Here is an 18,206-nt window from a genome sequence, read left to right on the forward strand (position 1 = left end):
TAGAAACTTTTGCTTTTAAAACTTTTTGAACTACATCAAACTAAAATGCTTCTGCACAGTGAGGGAAACCACCATCAAAATGAAAAGGCAACCTACTGAATGGGAGGAGATATTTCCAAACAATATTTCTGAGAAGGGGATAATATCTGAAACATATAAAGAACTCTTACAGCAAAAACAAATAACCATGTAATTCCCTGGTGGTCCAGTGGTTAGGATTCCACACTTCCACTGCAAGGTTCAATCCCTGGTCAGGGGAAAAAGATCCCACACACAGCATGGCATGTCCAAATAACAAACAAAAAACAAAACCCAATTAAAAAATAGGCAAAAGATCTGTTTTGCCCAAAGTTTTCACTCGTCTCAGGTTCAAAGGATTTGTTAACAAAAGAAGCCACTTGTTAAATACAAATAAATAATACAAATTTCTGTCAGAGAACTATCTAGCTTACTTTCAAAGTACTAACATTAAAAGAAAAGAGAAATAGAAAGGACAGAGAATACATTACCAATTTGGGTTCTAATCAACGTCCAGACTTAATCTGTGCTGGGAAGTCCTGTGTCACAGCACACCTGGAGCCCAGTCGGGAAACGGTCCCAGGCAGCATGTCCACTCAATGGGTGAAAGTTCAAAGACTGCAGTTTGGGGTTCCCCCTTATAATCCCAGGGAGGTCACAAACTGACATCATCTTCCATCTGTGACCAAACCACAGCTTTGGTTTCCTATTAATACTGTTTGTTTTGTTGTGTAAACTAGAATGCAGTTAAGCTTGGGGCTTGGTTGGCCAGCCCCCTCCAGGTCTCAACAGTCTCAAGATTTCTCCCCCATCTTATCTAAGGTGCTCCAAGCCTTCCACTCACACCAGGTCATTACTCCCAGTCACTAGCAGTCAGGGCAGTGTCCAGGCAGGTAAGAAACAAGGTCAGAGGCCTGCTCTGCTTTGCCTCAGAAGTCTAAACAAGACTATTCATTTCATTTCCCTAACAAGATCTCAAAAAACATTTTTCTGAAGAAGACATACAGAGAGCCAACAGGTACATGAAAAGGTTCGGCATGACTGATCATTACAGAAATGCCAATCAAAAACAATTAACTACCAACTCACAGGTGTTACAATTATCAAAAAGATAAGAAATAATAAATGTTGGAGAGGATACGGAGAAAAGGAAATCTTCATACACTATTGGTGGGACTATAAACTGGTACAGTCACTACAGAGACAGAACACAGTGTCCTCAGAAAGACAGTACAGAACTACCGTATGACCTGGCTCTTCCACTTCTGGGCATTTACCTGAAGAACAAGAAAACACTGATACAACAAGATATGCACATCCCTATGTTCACTGCAGCATCATGTATAACAGCCAACATAGGAAAACAACTAAAGTGGCCACTGACAGCTGAAAGGATGAACAAGACGTCTCTCTCTCTCTCTCTCACACACACACACACGGGAATACCACTCAGGCACAAAAAGAATGAAATCCTAAAAAAAATTTTTTTAATCAAAGAAAGAATGAAATCATGCCATCTGAGACAACATAGATGGACCTTAAGAATAATGTGCTAAGTAAAAGAAATCAGAGAGAAAAAGACAAATACCATATGATTTTACTCAAATGTGGAAACTAAAAAAAATAAAAAAGTAAACAAATAAAATAAAACAAAAACTCACAGATACAGAGAAAAGATTAGCAGTTACCAGAAGGAGGTTAGGGGTGAGCAAAACAAGTGAAGGGAGTAAAGCAGATGTGATAGATGGTAAACTAAACTTGTGATCATGACCACTTTGTGGTATATACAGATGTCAAATTACAATGCTGTATACCCGAAACCTATACATTTAAAAATAAATTTTTAACAAACACTATTTCTTGAATATCCATAAAATATCTTAAAATTTATTATATACCGTAATATACAAAAATAATGGGTAACCATGGGAAAACTCCTTTTTCAGCAATTAAGTGGGCAAAATCAATTGGGCAAAATCAATTGGGCCTTAGGAAGGATCATTTCAAAAGAGACTAGTGGAGGTGATGGAATTACAGCTGAGCTACCGAAAATCCTAAAATATGATGCTGTTAAGTGCTGTACTCAATATGCCAGCAAATTTGGAAAACTCAGCAGTGGCCACAGGACTGGAAAACGTCAGTTTTCATTCCAATCCCAAAGAAAGGCAAGGCCAAAGAATGTTCAAATTACCGCACAATTGCAGTCATTTCACATGCTAGCAAAGTAATGCTCAAAATTCTCCAAGCTAGGCTCCAGCAGTACGTAAACCGAGAACTTCCAGATGTACAAGCTGGATTTAGAAAAGGAAGAGGAACCAGAGATCAAATTGCCAACATCTGCTGGATCATAGAAAAAGCAAGAGAATTCCAGAAAAACATCTGCTTCATTGACTATGCTAAAGCCCTTCACCGTGTGGATCACAACAAGCTGCGTAAAATTCTTCAAGAGATGGGGAATACCAGACCACCTGACCTGCCTCCTGTGAAACCTGTATGCAGGTCAAGAAGCAACAGTTAGAACTGTACATGGAACAACTGGTTCCAAATTGGGAAAGGAATACGTAAAGGCTGTACATTGTCACTCTACATGCAGAGTACATCATACAAAATGCCAGGCTGGATGAAGCAGAAGCTGGAATCAAGATTGCCGCGAGAAATATCAGTAACCTCAGATATGCAGATGACACCACCCTTATGGCAGAAAGTGAAGAAAAACTAAAGAGCCTCTTGATGAAAGTGAAAGAGGAGAGTGAAAAAGTTGGCTTAAAACTCAACATTCAGAAAACTAAGATCATGGCATCTGGTCCCATCACTTCAGGGCAAACAGATGGGGAAACAATGGAAACAGTGAGACATTTTATTTTCCTGGGCTCCAAAATCACTGCAGATGGTGACTGCAGCCATGAAATTAAAAGATGCTTACTCCTTTGAAGAAAAGCTATGGCAACCCTACTCAGTGTATTAAAAAGCAGAGACATTGCTTTACCAACAAAGATCCATCTAGTCAAAGCTATGGTTTTTCCATTATTCACGTATGTATCTGAGAGTTGGACCATAAAAAATGCTGAGCACCAAAGAATTGATGCTTTTGAACTGTGGTGTTGGAGAAGACTTTGAGAGTCCCTTGGACTGCAAGGAGATTAAACCAGTCAATCCTAAAGGAAATCAGTCCTGAATATTCATTGGAAGGACTGATACTGAAACTCCAATACTTTGGCCACCTGATGCGAAGGTCTGACTCACTGGAAAAGACCCTGACGCTGGGAAAGACTGAAGGCAGGAGGAGAAGGGGACGACAGAGGATGAGATGGCTGGATGGCATCACCGACTCAGTGGACATGAGTTTGAGCAGGCTCCGGGAGATTATGAAGGACAGGGAGGCCTGTGGGTCACAGAGTCGGACACAACTGAGCAACTGAACAACAGCAAAGACACTCAAAATCTACGTAAAAAAAAAAAGTTCACCAACAGTTTTTCTTGAATATGCACCCTTATAATTTATTCCATACTGTATCACAGAAAAAATATGGGTAACCATGGGACAACTTTTTTCAGCAATTACGGATTAACTCTAGTAATAAACTGCAAGCATTAGCCAGAAAATCAAATGGAGACAGTTCGTGCCTTGTTTTCACCTAACTATGAAAAATATCTAGAAAGGTTGTATGACTTATTTCAAATTCTATATAGTTAGGAGTCATAACTTTATAATTATACATTTGAGCTTAAATTATCTTAAATTAAGTATTCTGAATTAAAATTACCTTCATGATTTTTATAATTAAGCTATTTTTATAATTTGTATAAAATCCTTTAACAAAAAAATTAGATCTAATCTAAACTTTTAAGAACCTGATTTTTTTAAGTAAAGTCATTAATTTTCAGTCACCTTTTCATTGGATTGACATTTACATTTAAAGAGATAAGCCCTCTCTAACAAAGGTAAATAAATTCCATTAACTAAAAATTATTTTAAGTTTTTAAATTTAAATTAGTGAGTTTTCTAAACTTTGGAATAATTTTTGGTAAACGCTTTTTTGTGTAAAAATTATGATCTTCTATATAATTATGAATGCAGTTTTAATCTAACTTATTTAATTTGACATAATCAAAGATATTTTAAATAGTTATTATAACATTTAATTACACTGTATTTGAGACACTTACTTTTTACATCACTGTATGAAAAAAATTATAGGCCATGTGTTATTTCCACTTCATTTTTTACTGCCAATGTATTTATCACAAATGAAAACTGATCCTTGTGTTCTGAGAAAGAATATACTGACTGACATTATATCCATTTCTTCTCAATAGTAGTTGCAAAAATTTTTTAAGTAAAACTTATTCAGGAGGGGGAACTCATGTACACCCGGGGCGGATTCATGTCAATGTATGGCAAAACCAACCAATATAATATTGTAAAATAATTAGCCTCCAATAAAAAATAAATAAATAAAAACTTTAAAAAATAAAACTTATTCAGAAAACATTAGATAAGATTTTAAATATATTTTATGGGTAAAGTTCATAGAATCACTTAGACACCTAAATTCAGTTTCCTAAATAGTCACTGCAGATGCTGATTGCAGCCATGAAATTAAAAGACGCTTACTCCTTGGAAGGAAAGTTATGGCCAACCTTGATAGTATATTAAAAAGCAGAGACATTACTTTGCAAACAAAGGTCCGTCTAGTCAAGGCTATGGTTTTTCCCGTGGTCATGGATGGCTGTGAGAGTTGGACTGTGAAGAAAGCTGATCGCGGAAGAACTGATGCTTTTGAACTGTGGTGCTGGAGAAGACTCCTGAGAGTCCCTTGGACTGCAAGGAGATCCAACCAGTCCATTCTAAGGGAGATCGATCCTGGGTATTCATTGGAAGGACTGATGCTAAAGCTGAAACTGCAATACTTTGGCCACCTCATGCGACGAGTTGACTCACTGGAAAAGACTCTGATGCTAGGAAAGGTTGGGGGCGGGAGGAGACGGGGAAGACAGAGAATGAGATGGCTGGATGGCATCACCGACTCTGTGGACATGAGTTTGAGTGAACTCTGGGAGTTGGTGATGGACAGGGAGGCCTGGCGTGCTGTGATTCATGGGGTCGCAGAGAGTCAGACACGACTGAGCGACTGAACTGAACTGAAATAGTTACTGAAAAGATTAAACTACTGTAATCAAATATTTATACAACATTTTTTTAAAAAAATCAATGCAACAAAGTGTCAATAGGAGAAATATTTTTTGTTCCTGTTCAAGATCCAATTATTTCTATATATTCTAATGCAAAAAAAATTGGTAAAATAAATAATTGTTGGGAGTTCTTTATGATGCCTTTCACTTTTGTGAATTAAAGCACAAACAGGGGTTAATGCCAGTCAATAAATACATCTTCTCCACAGCTATACAAATAAAGTAAATAAATAACGAATACCAAAAAATAGTTACACTTCACTTTATAAGAAGACTAACTTCCTGGACAAGAAGAACTGAAAAAAGATAGTGCATGATATTCTGTGTGCTACGAAATCTGAATGCAGATAAAGCTGTAAATGGAATTCATGGACGAGTTTTTGAGAAATACTAGAACTATAAAAAAAAATAATAATACTATTACAAACATGCAAGTCCCTCTAGCCAAAATTTATAACAAATGGCATTAATACTCTGCATTCAATTCACACAAACATAAAACCACAGTTGCTTCACCTTGTGTTTGATATAAAAGAACAACTAGAGGTAAAGCCACGGCTGACCACTCTGGTGCTGTTAGCCTCCTCCCACCTCAGGAGCAGCCTGTAGAGTGAGGTTTCCACAAAGCCTTCTAATTCACTTCCTACATTTTCATTTACATATTGGATTAACAGAGTTGTTGCTTTTTTTTTTTAATTTTTCATAACGGTATCAAACTGAAAGTACCTGGCATCTTTTTCATTCACTTTTTAGATCTACTAATATATAGACATAATTTTTCCTTTTAACTGCTGTAAGGTAATGAATCCCATAGGCCTATCACATTTTATTTTATCCTTTCCTCCACTGATAGACATTCAGGTTGTTTCCAATTTTGCACAATTACAATGTTTTACGAGCATTCTTGGAAAAGTCTCTATGTTCACATACAAGAACATGTTAACTGTGTTCTCTAAAGCCAGGTTTCTCAGCCTCCACACTCTACAAAATTAGGACTCGTAATCCTTTGCTGTGACAGCCTGTCGTGTGAATTACAGCATATCTAGAGAATTCCTGATCTCACCCACCAGAGTCAATAGTCCCAGATGTGACAACGAAAACCATTTCTAGGCGCTGTCAAGTGTCCCTGGAAGATAAAACTCCCTGGTTGAGAATCACTGCCCTAAGGTCTGTATGAGGTAACTTTCTGAGATATAAGCACATTCTCCATTTTACTACGTATAGCCCAACTGTTCTCCAAACAGCCGTAGCAACTTTTACACATGATACCACTAGTCTCCAAACACCCTTGTCAATACATGATAACGTATGATGGTTTAAATTGCTCCAATAAAATAAATCATTAATTTTCCAAAAGGAGACTGCCATTTTAACTATTAATTTCAGGAATAAGTGGTGCCCATGTGCCATCCTGAGAAGCTACGACACCTCAATGCTTCAGTGGAGGAAGTGGCCTGCATTTGATCTCTTCTCTTCATTTGCTTTGCCATTTTCTGGTACGCGATTGTTTCTTGACATTGATGCACGCTATTAGCATGTAAAGTCTGACGTTTAAAACTTATTTTCCTGAGAAGCTTCAAAATTATCACACCTGATCCACATTTCTTCAAACTTTCAAGACCACACACAGAGTTTCAAACAACTTTAAGTATTTTAACTGATGTCAAAACTTATAGAAGGTTCATCACTCTTACAAATTGCTGGTCTCTAAATACAAAATTAGGCTAGAGAAACACTTTGGAAATATCTATCACCAAACTCCCTATCTGTGAAAGAATCTACATTAAGCAAATTGATTCTTAAACTGAAATCAGAATGAAGCAAAATGGTGGACTTTACATGCAAGCCTCCATACCCCATACCAAACATACAGAAGTTCAGGCTGGAATTTGTAGTTCCTGATTTCCAGGAGTTCCTCTCGTAGTTCCTCTTCCTCCTGTAAACATCAGCTGCAGTTTATGCTCAGTTCTACGAGATGGCTTTATTATTCTTTAACTGAAGTATAACTGACATATATATACAACATGATGACTCACTGTTTGCATATACTGCGAAATGATCACCACAAGAAGTCTAGTTAACATTATCACTATACAGTTACAGAATTGCTTCTTGTGTTGATAATTTTTAAGGTTTACTCTCTCAGAAACTTTCAAATATGCAATGCCGCATTATTAACTATAGCTGCCATGCTATAACTCACATTCTCACGTCTTGCTTACTTTATAGCTAAATAGGTGTTTGTACCTTTTGACTCCCTTCATCCATTTGCCCACCCTCAATGCTAGCAAAACGGCATGCTCTTTGTATCTATAAGATTGCTAAGATTCCATATATAAGTGAGATCTTACAATATTGTCTTTCTCTAATTTATTTCACCTGAGGTGATATCTCATTGTTCTGATTTGTACTTTTTGATGATTAATGATGTTGAGCATCTTTTCATGCACCTATAAGCCAACAGTATGCCTTCTTTAGAAAAATGTCTATTCACATCTTCCACCCATTTCTTAATCAGGTTGTTGTTGAATGAATTCTTTACATGTTTCAGACATTATCCTATCAGAAATAAGATTTGGAAATACCTCCTCCCTTTTGGTAGGTTGCCTTTTCATTTTGCTGATGGTTTCCTTCACTGTGCAGAAGCATTTTAGTTTCACTTGTTTATTTTTGCTTTTGCTGTGAAATCCAAAAAATTACTGCCAAGCTTGATGTCAAGGAGATTACCACCAATGGTTACTTCAGGTCTCACAGTCAAGTCTTTAATCCATCCTTTATTGCTCTTTAATACAAATTCTCCTTTGAGCTAAGCCATCTCATATAGGTTTCTATCACTGCCATCCAGAGAAACTAGTCTAAGAGAGTTGCACACTAAAATGATAATGATTCCAAGCAAAACTAGATGGAAAACCAGAAGGACACCAGAAACTAAGAATGAATACCAGAAAGATAGAAAACAAAATAATTTTAACTGAACTTTAAAAAAGAAGAAGAACCTAGTCCAACTGCTGCAAAATACAAGTCTCTCTGAGAGTCGTCCAAATACAGTTATTTGATATCTGAAGGTAGAGGGACTCTGAAGGCTACAAGAATAAGGACGTCCAGGCAGGCTGCCTCCCCACACCCCTCATCCCCACACCCCAAAGCAAGGCAGCCAGTAAGAGAGGCCGTTACCCCGAACAGGAGTAGTGAGAATGGGCTATTGGTTAACACCAATTATAGAGGCCTGGAGCCCATCCTGAAGAATATGTACCTCAACACTTCATCATTAAAGTTTCAGAGGAACTGCACAAATGATCAAATGAATGCTTCAGGAAATTAACCCTGTGTCAGTAAGATGGATAAACTAACTAGAGGGAAAAACACTGAGAGGACAGCCAGGTGGGAGACAGCACAGGCCTGTGAGGGCCCAAAACCCAGCCAGAGACTATAAACAGAAAACCCAGATCAGCCTAGACGTAACTTTTAAGACTAGAAAGCACTTGTTGAATGACTTGATGTTATGCAAGAGAAAAAGATAAAGACTCAGTTGAGTAGCTCAGTCATGTCAGACTCTTTCTGACCCCATGAACCACAGCACGCCAGACCTCCCTGTCCATCACCAACTCCCGGAGTTCACCCAAACCTAGGTCCATCGAGTCGGTATTGCCATCCAGCCATCTTATCCTCTGCCGTCCCCTTCTCCTCCAGCCCTCAGTCTTTCCCAATATCAGGGTCTTTTCCAATGAGTCAGCTCTTCACAGCAGGTGGCCAAAGTATTGGAGATTCAGCTTCAGCATCAGTCCTTCCAATGAACACCCAGGACTGATTTCCTTTAGAATGGACTGGTTGGAACTCCGTGCAGCCCAAGGGACTCTCAGGAGTCTTCTCCAACACCACAGTTCAAAAGCATCAATTCTTCGGCACTCAGCTTTCTTGCTAGTCCAACTCTCACATCCATACATGACCACGGGAAAAACCAGAGCCTTGACTAGATGGACCTTGGTTGACAGAGTAATGTCTCTGCTTTTTAATATGCTATCTAGGTTGGTCATAACTTTCCTTTCAAGGAGTAAACGCCTTTTAATTTCATGGCTGCAATCAGCATCTGCAGTGATTTTGGAGCCCAAAAATAAAGTCTGACACTGTTTCCAATGTTTCCCCATCTGTTTCCCATGAAGTGATGGGACCGGATGCCATGATCTTAGTTTTCTGAACACTGAACTTTAAGCCAACTTTTTCATTCCCTTCTATCACTTTCATCAAGAGGCTCTTTAGTTCTTCTTCACTTTCTGCCATAACGGTGGTGACATCTACATATCTGAGGTTATTGATACTTCTCCTGGCAATCTTGATTCCAGCTTGTGATTCGTCCAGCCAAGAGTTTCTCATGATGTATTCTGCATATAAGTTTAATAAGCAAGGTGACAATATACAGCCTTGACGTACTCCTTTTCCTATTTGGAACCAGTTTGTTGTTCCATGTCCAGTTCTAACTGTAGCTTCCTGACCAGCATACAGGTTTGTCAAGAGGCAGGTCAGGTGGACTGGTATTCCCATCTCTCTCAGAATTTTCCACAGTTTATTGTGATCCACACAGTCAAAGGCTTTGGCATTGTCAATGAAGCAGAAATAGATGTTTTTCTGGAACTCTCTTGCTTTCTCCATGATCCAGCGGATGTTGGCAATTTGATCTCTGGTTCCTCTGCCTTTCCTAAATCCAGCTTGAACATCTGGAAGTTCATGGTACATGTATTGCTGAAGGCTGGCTTGGAGAATTTTAAGCATTACTTTCCTAGCGTGTGAGATGAGTGCAATTGTGCAGTAGTTTGAGCATTCTTTGGCATTGCCTTTCTTTGGGATTGGAATGAAAACTGACCTCTTCCAGTCCTGTGGCCACTGCTGAGTTTTCCAAATTTGCTGGCATATTGAGTGCAGCACTTTCACAGCATCATCTTTCAAGACTTGAAATAGCTCAACTGGAATTCCATCACCTCCACTAGCTTTGTTCATAGTGATGCTTCCTAAGGCCCACTTGACTTCACATTCCAGGATATCTGTCTCTAGGTGAGTGATCACACCATCGTGATTATCTGGATCGTGAAGATCTTTTTTGTATAGTTCTTCTGTGTATTCTTGCCACCTCTTCTTAATATATTCTGCTTCTGTTAGGTCCATACCATTTCTGTCCTTTATCGAGCCCATCTTTGCATGAAATGTTCCCTTGGTATCTCTAATTTTCTTGAAGTGATCTCTAGTCTTTCCCATTCTATTGTTTTCCTCTATTTCTTTGCACTGATCACTGAGGAAGACTTTCTTATCTCTCCTTGCTATTCTTTGGAACTCTGCCTTCAGATGGGTGTATCTTTCCTTTTCTCCTTTGCTTTCTCCTTTCTCCTTTGTGAAAAGAAGGGAAGCAAAAAGCAAAGGAGAAAAGGAAAGATATAGCCATTTGAATGCAGAAAAAGACTACTTCATTCATTTGTTCAGAAAATACTTATTGTAAGCTTTGTTACTGTATCACTAGCACTCAACATTATTAAATTAACCTGAGGAAAAGGAAGTCAAAAGGAATCCTAAGAATTTGGATCTGAGAAGGTAGCACGAGGTAAATAAAAAGTCTGGGTAGTATAGTATATGTTAAAATACGTGATTATTTCAGCTTGAAAAATGAGTTTTGTCCTGTGAGTTTTAATTTTATGTAAAAATAAAAGCACTTTTAAAGCAAACAAATTTGTAACAGTTCTTAACCTTGCATTATGAAATACTTGAGATGTGTACAAGAATACATGTAATACATGTTGTGAAGCAGAGTAACAAAATGAGTCTGATGAACTCGTCTCTGAGCCTAAGAAGCAAAATGTCACCAATGTCTTTAAATTCCTGGTGTGTTTCTCCTCGTGTCAACCTTCTGCCCCACATCTGACAAAGGAAATTATTACCCTGTATTTTCCTTCAATCATACCCTTCCTCTTTCATAATACTTTACCTTCTATGTACAATTAAACAATATGATTAGTTTTTAACTTGTTTTGAAGTCTCTAAATACTTAAATACTAAAAATAGCTCTACGCTATGTATATTTTCTGTGAACACTAAACGTTTTTTCACTAAATCCTGTTTCTAAGATAAGCATGAAGCTGTAAACCATTCATTTGCAGTACTAAACAGACTTCAGTGTATGAATATGCCACAACTTATTCATCTTTCTACCACAAGTGTATATTTGAGTATTTCCAGGTTTTTGCTGTTACAAACAATGCTTCCAGAAAACATTTTTGAACACATCTGCTGGTGCACACACCCAAGAAGTTTTCTAACATATCCAGGAAAACTGTCATAGGTTACATGCATGTTTAATTTCACAGATAATGTTAAATTATTTTTACTTTGCTATTTTCAAAGACACTATTTAAGTTAAATAACCAGGGACTTCCCTGGCAGTCCAAGGATTAAGACACTGCACTTTGACTGCAGGGAGCACTTGTTCGATCCCTGGTCAGGGAACTAAGATCCTGCATGTCATGCAGCGTGGCCAAAAAACAGATTTAGAAAGCCAGTACAATGGAACACAGACAATGTAAAACACATGCCTAATTAAATCTGAATCACAGGTAAGTACTCAAATCCATATTAAAAACAATCATCACCATCTGTCACTGTCCAGCATCACAAGGTAACATCATATGAACATCTCCACAAAATTGTCTCCTTCCTCTTTTCTCTTCTCAGTGGGCATTTTCATATCAAAGTGACACTGTCTTAGACAAGATTCTCTGTGTGCCAACAAACAGAAACCTGTACAAAGCTTCAGTTCAGGTCAGTCGTCTCCAACTCTCCGCGACCCCATGAATCACAGCACGCCAGGCCTCCCTGTCCATCACCAACTCCTGGAGTTCATTCCAACTCATGTCCATCGAGTCGGTGATGCCATCCAGCCATCTCATTCTCTGTCGTCCCTTTCTCCTCCTGCCCCCAATCCCTCCCAGCATCAGTCTTTTCCAGTGAGTCAACTCGTCGCATGAGGTGGCCAAAGTATTGGAGTTTCAGCTTTAGCATCAATCTTTCCAATGAACACCCAGAACTGATCTCCTTTAGAATGGACTGGTTGGATCTCTTTGCAGTCCAAGGGACTCTCAAGAGTCTTCTCCAATACCACAGTTCAAAAGCATCAATTCTTTGGCGATCAGCTTTCTTCACCATCCAACTCTCACATCCATACACGACCACGGGAAAAACCATAGCCTTGACTAGACGGACCCTGGTTGGCAAAGTGATGTCTCTGCTTTTTAATATGCTGTCTAGGTTGGTCATAACTTTCCTTCCAAGGACTGAGAGTCTTTTAATTTCAAGGCTTAGCCCCACGTAAATACTCACATTAAAAAGAATGTAAGAAAAAAAACAAAGAAAGGTATCTCACAGCACTGATGAACAGGCATTATTATAATTGGGTCTGGAAATCAGGAACCACAAAGCTGCCCAGAAATAAAGCAACTCATCCTCCCTGGGATCACACTGTCTCTGCAAGTGAGTCAGTCTGTCCCTGGCAGAGGGTTCATTCTGCTCTGCACACACGAGTCCCCTCTGCCAGGATCTATATCACCACGGGTAAGCAAGGCTGCCCCAAGTGCAATTTTATACATCTTTCTAGAAGACAAGCCCATTGAAATTCACCCTGCCTCTTTGCCTTCCAACAATTACAAAATGTTGAAAAACTTCTTAGCCCACTTTAGCACAGAGGTCTACCCCTGGATACAACAGCCATGTATTAGGAATGTGAGGGTCCCACTTACCAACACAGCTGCAGAGGTCCACTCATGAAATAGAGTAACCACTTCTCAGACACAAGGGACCTCAGCCAAGCGGGCATCACAGAAAACTTCTGAAACCACCACCAAGGGAAACCACTGACATGTAAAATAGACAAACCTAGATAGTGTATTAAAAAGCAGAGACATTACTTTGCTTACAAAGGTCCATATAGTCAATGCTATGGTTTTTCCAGTATTCATGTAAGGATTTGAGAGTTGGACAATAAAAAGTGTTGAGCACCAAAGAATTGATGCTTTTGAATTGTGGTGCTGGAGAAGACTCTTACAGTCCCTTGGACTCCAAGGAGATCCAAACAGTCCATACCAAAAGAAATCTACCCTGAATATTCATTGGAAGGACTGATGCTGAAGCTATAATACTTTGGCCACCCAATGAGAAGAGCTGACTCATTGGAAAAGACCCTGATGCTCGGAAAGATTGAAGGCGGGAGGAAAAGGGGACGACAGAGGATAAGATGGTTGGATGGCATCACCAAGTCAATGGACATGATATTGAGCAAACTCCGGGAGATTATGAAGGACAGGGAAGCCTGGTGTGCTGCAGTTCATGGGGTTGCAAAGAGTCAGACATGACTGAGCAACTGAACAACAAATAATAGAGTGAAACCTAAAGTCTTCCCTGTAGCTCAAACGGTAAAGAATCTGCCTGCAACACAGGAGACCCAGGTTGGATCCCTGGGTCAGGAAGATCCTCTGGAGACGAGAATGGCAGTCCACTCCAGTATTCTTGCCTAGAGAATCCCATGGACAGAGGAGCCTGGCAGGCTACAGTCTGTGGGAACACAGAGAGTCAGACACGACTGAGCGACTAACACTACTCCTACTACTGTAAGAAACCTACCCCTCGCTCCACACCACAGCTCGCTGACTCCTGTCATCAGCAGTCAAAAGTGAAATGTGCAAATAAAGTACCCAGTAGTCATTCTGAGAGCAGATACCAGCTTAGCGTTACCTCATCCTCTACTCTCAGGGCCAAAAGTTACTGCCTTTTATGGTTCTCCTATTAAACTCTCTTTGCAGTATATGATGCACCTAACTATCCTTAACTTGAACCTCTCTCTTGATTTATCTGGCAAAATCGTCTCCTGGTTCTTTTCTGATCTCTCGGTTTCCTTACTCACTCGTTTTTTTCTGCCCATTCTTTAAAGATAAATAGCCCATAGCTATGACACCAAAAGCATGAGTAACAAAAAAAAAAAAAAAAACATAAATTAGCCATCACCAAAATCTAAAATTTTCATTCTTCAAAGGACAAATTGGCACTTCAACAAACAGAAAAGACAACTCACAGAATGGGAGAAAATGGTTCTAAATCATGTATAGGGAACCTGAATATACAATATGTAAAGAAATTTTACAGTTCAATAATAGACAAATAACCCAATTAAAATTTGGCCAAATCTGAAAAATATATACAAATGCCCAATAAGCATATGAAGAAAGACGTTCAACTTCATTAGCCATCAGGGAAATGCAAATCAAAACGACAATGAAAAGTCAGCAAAATGGTAAAGTAGGGAGGCTCCACATTCTCTGACAGAAACACACAAAAAAACCAAGTAGTAACTGTCAGAAACAACACTGTTAAAACTATGGAAAACAGCAAAAGGTTTACAACAGCCAAATAAAAACAGAATCAAGGAAAAGGCAGTTTCACACCAGTAGGACAGCTCTGCGGAGTTTCCGCACCTGGGCTCCATCCCTTCGGTGACACAGCGGCAGCCCTCACTGGCATCTGCAGCCTGGGTCCTGGGCTCCACAGAGGGCATAACAGAGCTTACTCACAGTGAGTGTGTCTGCTCTCGTCTGTCTGGGGACCCCCTGAAGGACTAACGGAAGGCACTCAGCTCTTCTTCACCTAACGTGAAACTAGGGCTGGAAAAGCAAGAGTCATTTGAAAACACGGAGAGCAGAACTGACAATGAAAGATGCCTGTGACAAAAGATTACAGTCTGAACATATAACAGATCACCTAGACGAGGAGCAAAAGCTAGGGAGGGGGTCCTCTTTGACAGATTAAGTACAGATTGTAATTCAGAAGACAATATACATGTCCACAGCAAGATGCAACCTCAAAAAACACCTGAGACAACTCTAAGCTTCTACCTTGCATTTATCACTGAGCTCCATGCAAGCCTGGCTAAGGACTGAAAGACTGCCCCAGAACAGGGCTGATCTACAAAGCCCAGGAGAGACGTTCTTCTATTTGTTTGTTTAAGACTTTGGGGGGAAGGTGGAATTGAGTCAGCTCTTGTCACTCAAAGCAATCTGTCCAAAACTAGCTGAACACAGGCAAAGGAATAGAAAATGTACCAACTACACATGACAAGGAATCATCTTTGCAAAGAATGGTTTTGGAAAATCACTAAACAAATTACATCCTTTAACAATCAAGGAAAAAAAAATCAAACCCTGAGGAAAGTGGAGAATATGATTCACAGAGTTATCACATTATAATATTCATGTTTAGATGTCAACAACAAAAACATCGTAAGACATAAAAAGAAACAGCAAAGTATTCCCCATTCAAAGAAAAAATTAATTTACTATAATGTCCCTGAGGAACTCCAGACATCATGCTTATTGGGCAAAGGATACATTCAAAAAAGCTTGCAAAAAACATGAAACATGAAAAAGAAAAAAAAAATGTATCACCAAAATTAATAAAGTATCAATAAAGAAATATAAATTATAAAATGGAACCAAACAGAAATTTTGAAGCTGAAAATTACAGTAACTACAATGAAAAAAAAAAGCACCAGAGTGGCTCAAGAGTGATTTCAGCAGGCAGACGAAAAATCAGTTAAAGAGGACATTTGAAATTATTGAATCTGAGGCAAAGGGAAAAGGTATGAAATTAAACAAAGCCTAAGGCACCTGGTGGGACACCACGAAGCTGACCAACAGAGACATTAGGGGAATTTCAAGGAAAGAAGAGAAAAGAAAAGGGACATGGAAAGTATTTGAAGAAGTCAAAAATCCTCCCAAATGAGATGAATTCCAAGAATCCACAAGTTCAAAACCCTCCATAAACTCTAGGTGAGATAAACTCATTATAATCGAACTGCTGATGTGCAAACAGAGAGAGAAATCCGAACGCTGCATGAGGGAAAGGACTTGCCAAATAAAGGAAATCCTCAAGAAGACAAAAAGGTGGTATCTCATGTCAGAAAGCAAGGAAGACAAAAGGTAGTCAGAGGACATGCTTATGTACTGAAAGAAAAAAGTGGAAGTAACGAATGAAAACTACTAAACACAGAATGGATAGAAATCTTGCTGTATAGCAAGAACTATGTTCAATATCTTTTGGTATACCATAATGGAAAAAAAGAATATTTAAAAAAGAGTGTGTGTGTATAAATAAGCTACCTTACTGTACAGCAGAAATTAACAATGTTGTAAGTCAATTATACATCAATCTTTAAAAAAGAAAAAATCTTGTAATGGTTCATCTATATGTCAACTTATCTGGCCTCCAGGACACATAGACATTTGGTCAGATGTTGTTTTGGGTGTTTTGGGTGTTTCTGGCCAAGGTTAACATCTGAATTGGTTGCCTGAGTAAAACAGATACCCTCCGTAAATGTGAGTAAGCCTCATCCAGTCAACTAAAGACCTAAACAGACAAAAAGGCCAAGTGAGAAGGAATTCCTCCTGCCTGACTGTGTTGAGCTGGGACTTCAATCTTCTCCTGCCTTTGGGTTCAAACTGAAACAATGGTTCTTCTTAGACCTCAGGTTTGTCAGCCTTCAGTGTTGCAAGTCACATGACCAGTTCTCCTGGTTCTCAGGGCTTCAGAGTAAGACTGGAACTGCACTACTGGCTGTCTTCCACCTTCAGCTTGCAGAGGATAGATCTTAGGACTTTCCAACCTCCATAACTGCATGAGCCAATCCCTTATAACAAATCTCTTCCTATATATATATATCTGTGTTATATAATCACACATACATTACACACTTTATTGGTTTTTTTCCTCAGGAAAACCCTGCTTGATACAACTGTCAAGCAAGAATCCTATACCTGGCAAAACTGCCTTTCAAAAAGAGAGAAATAAAGACATTGGCTCAGGGGCCTCCCTGGGCTCAGATGGTAAAGAATCTGCCTGCAAAGCAGGAGACTCTGAATCAGGCAGATCTACTAGAGAAGGGAATAGCAATCCACTCCAGTATTTTTGCCTGGAGAATGCCACAGACAGAGGAGCCTGGCTGGCTATAATCCATGAGATCATGAACAGCTGGACATGTCTGAGGAACTGACACTTGCAGTTTCACAGAGACATTTCCAGATAAACAAAAGCTAGCAGAGTTCATTACTACCAGACCTATCCTACAAGTAAAACCAAAGGAAGTCCTTAAGTCTAAATGAAAAAAAAAAAAACTAGAAAGTAACAACGCCATATGAAGAAATAAAGATCTTCAGTGAAAGGAAAAACATGGGCAAACACAGAGACCACTATTATTGTATCATTGATTTGTAACCTCACTGTTAGAAAATGAGAGCCAACTCACTGGAAAAGACCCTGATGCTGGGAAAGACTGACGGTAGAAGGAGAAGGGGACGACAGAGGACAGAACAGTTGGATGGCATCACCAACTCCATGGCTGTGAGTTTGAGCAAGCTCCAGGAGACAGTGAAGGACAGCGAAGCCTGGCGTGCTGCAGTCCAAGGGGTCGTAAAGAGTCGGACACGACTGAGCGACTGAACAACAAACTTCACTGTTTATATCCTCCACAATTTAAAGACAAATACATGTTTTTAATTCTGTATTTATGTTACTGACTAACAATGTATTCAACATAAAGATTTAATCTGTGACAACAGCAACACAAACAATGGGAAAACCGAAGTGGTGTAGAAGCACAGACATACAAGCTGCAGCAACTAAGCTGGGATCCACGTGAACTAGACTGTTAGAAATTGAGGATGCTAACAGTCATCCTCACAGTAACCACAAAGAAAATAACTAAAAATGTAGGGAAAGAGCAGAGAATCAAAACAGTTCACCCCAAACATCAATTAAACACAAAGACAAGACAGTAAACACACAAATTACCTAAACTAACTCAAGAACTAGAAAAACTTCAATGACCTGAATTACTAAAGAAGTAGCATCAATAACCAAAAACTTCCCAACAGAGAAAAGTCTAAGAAGAAATGGATTCACTGGTGAATTTTACCAAA

At 39.1% G+C, this 18,206-nt stretch overlaps 1 protein-coding gene across 15 annotated transcripts in view; it reads right to left on the minus strand.

The window, feature by feature from the left end:
• Positions 1 to 18,206, minus strand: part of TBC1D5 (TBC1 domain family member 5) — a 623,629-nt gene that overhangs the window by 566,843 nt on the left and 38,580 nt on the right. For 3 of the 15 annotated variants that reach the window (XM_088835366.1, XM_088835357.1, XM_088835376.1), the window contains exon 2: positions 7,083 to 7,147. The exons of the other annotated variants lie outside the window; for them this stretch is intronic. The gene's annotated coding sequence lies outside the window, so the exon portion shown is untranslated. The remainder of the gene's footprint in view (positions 1 to 7,082; positions 7,148 to 18,206) is intronic. 15 annotated transcript variants of the gene reach the window in all.

Source organism: Moschus berezovskii, chromosome 1, assembly GCF_049115385.1.
Source record: "Moschus berezovskii isolate FMDL1 chromosome 1, NW_MosBer_1.0, whole genome shotgun sequence".
NCBI lineage: Eukaryota > Metazoa > Chordata > Mammalia > Artiodactyla > Moschidae > Moschus > Moschus berezovskii.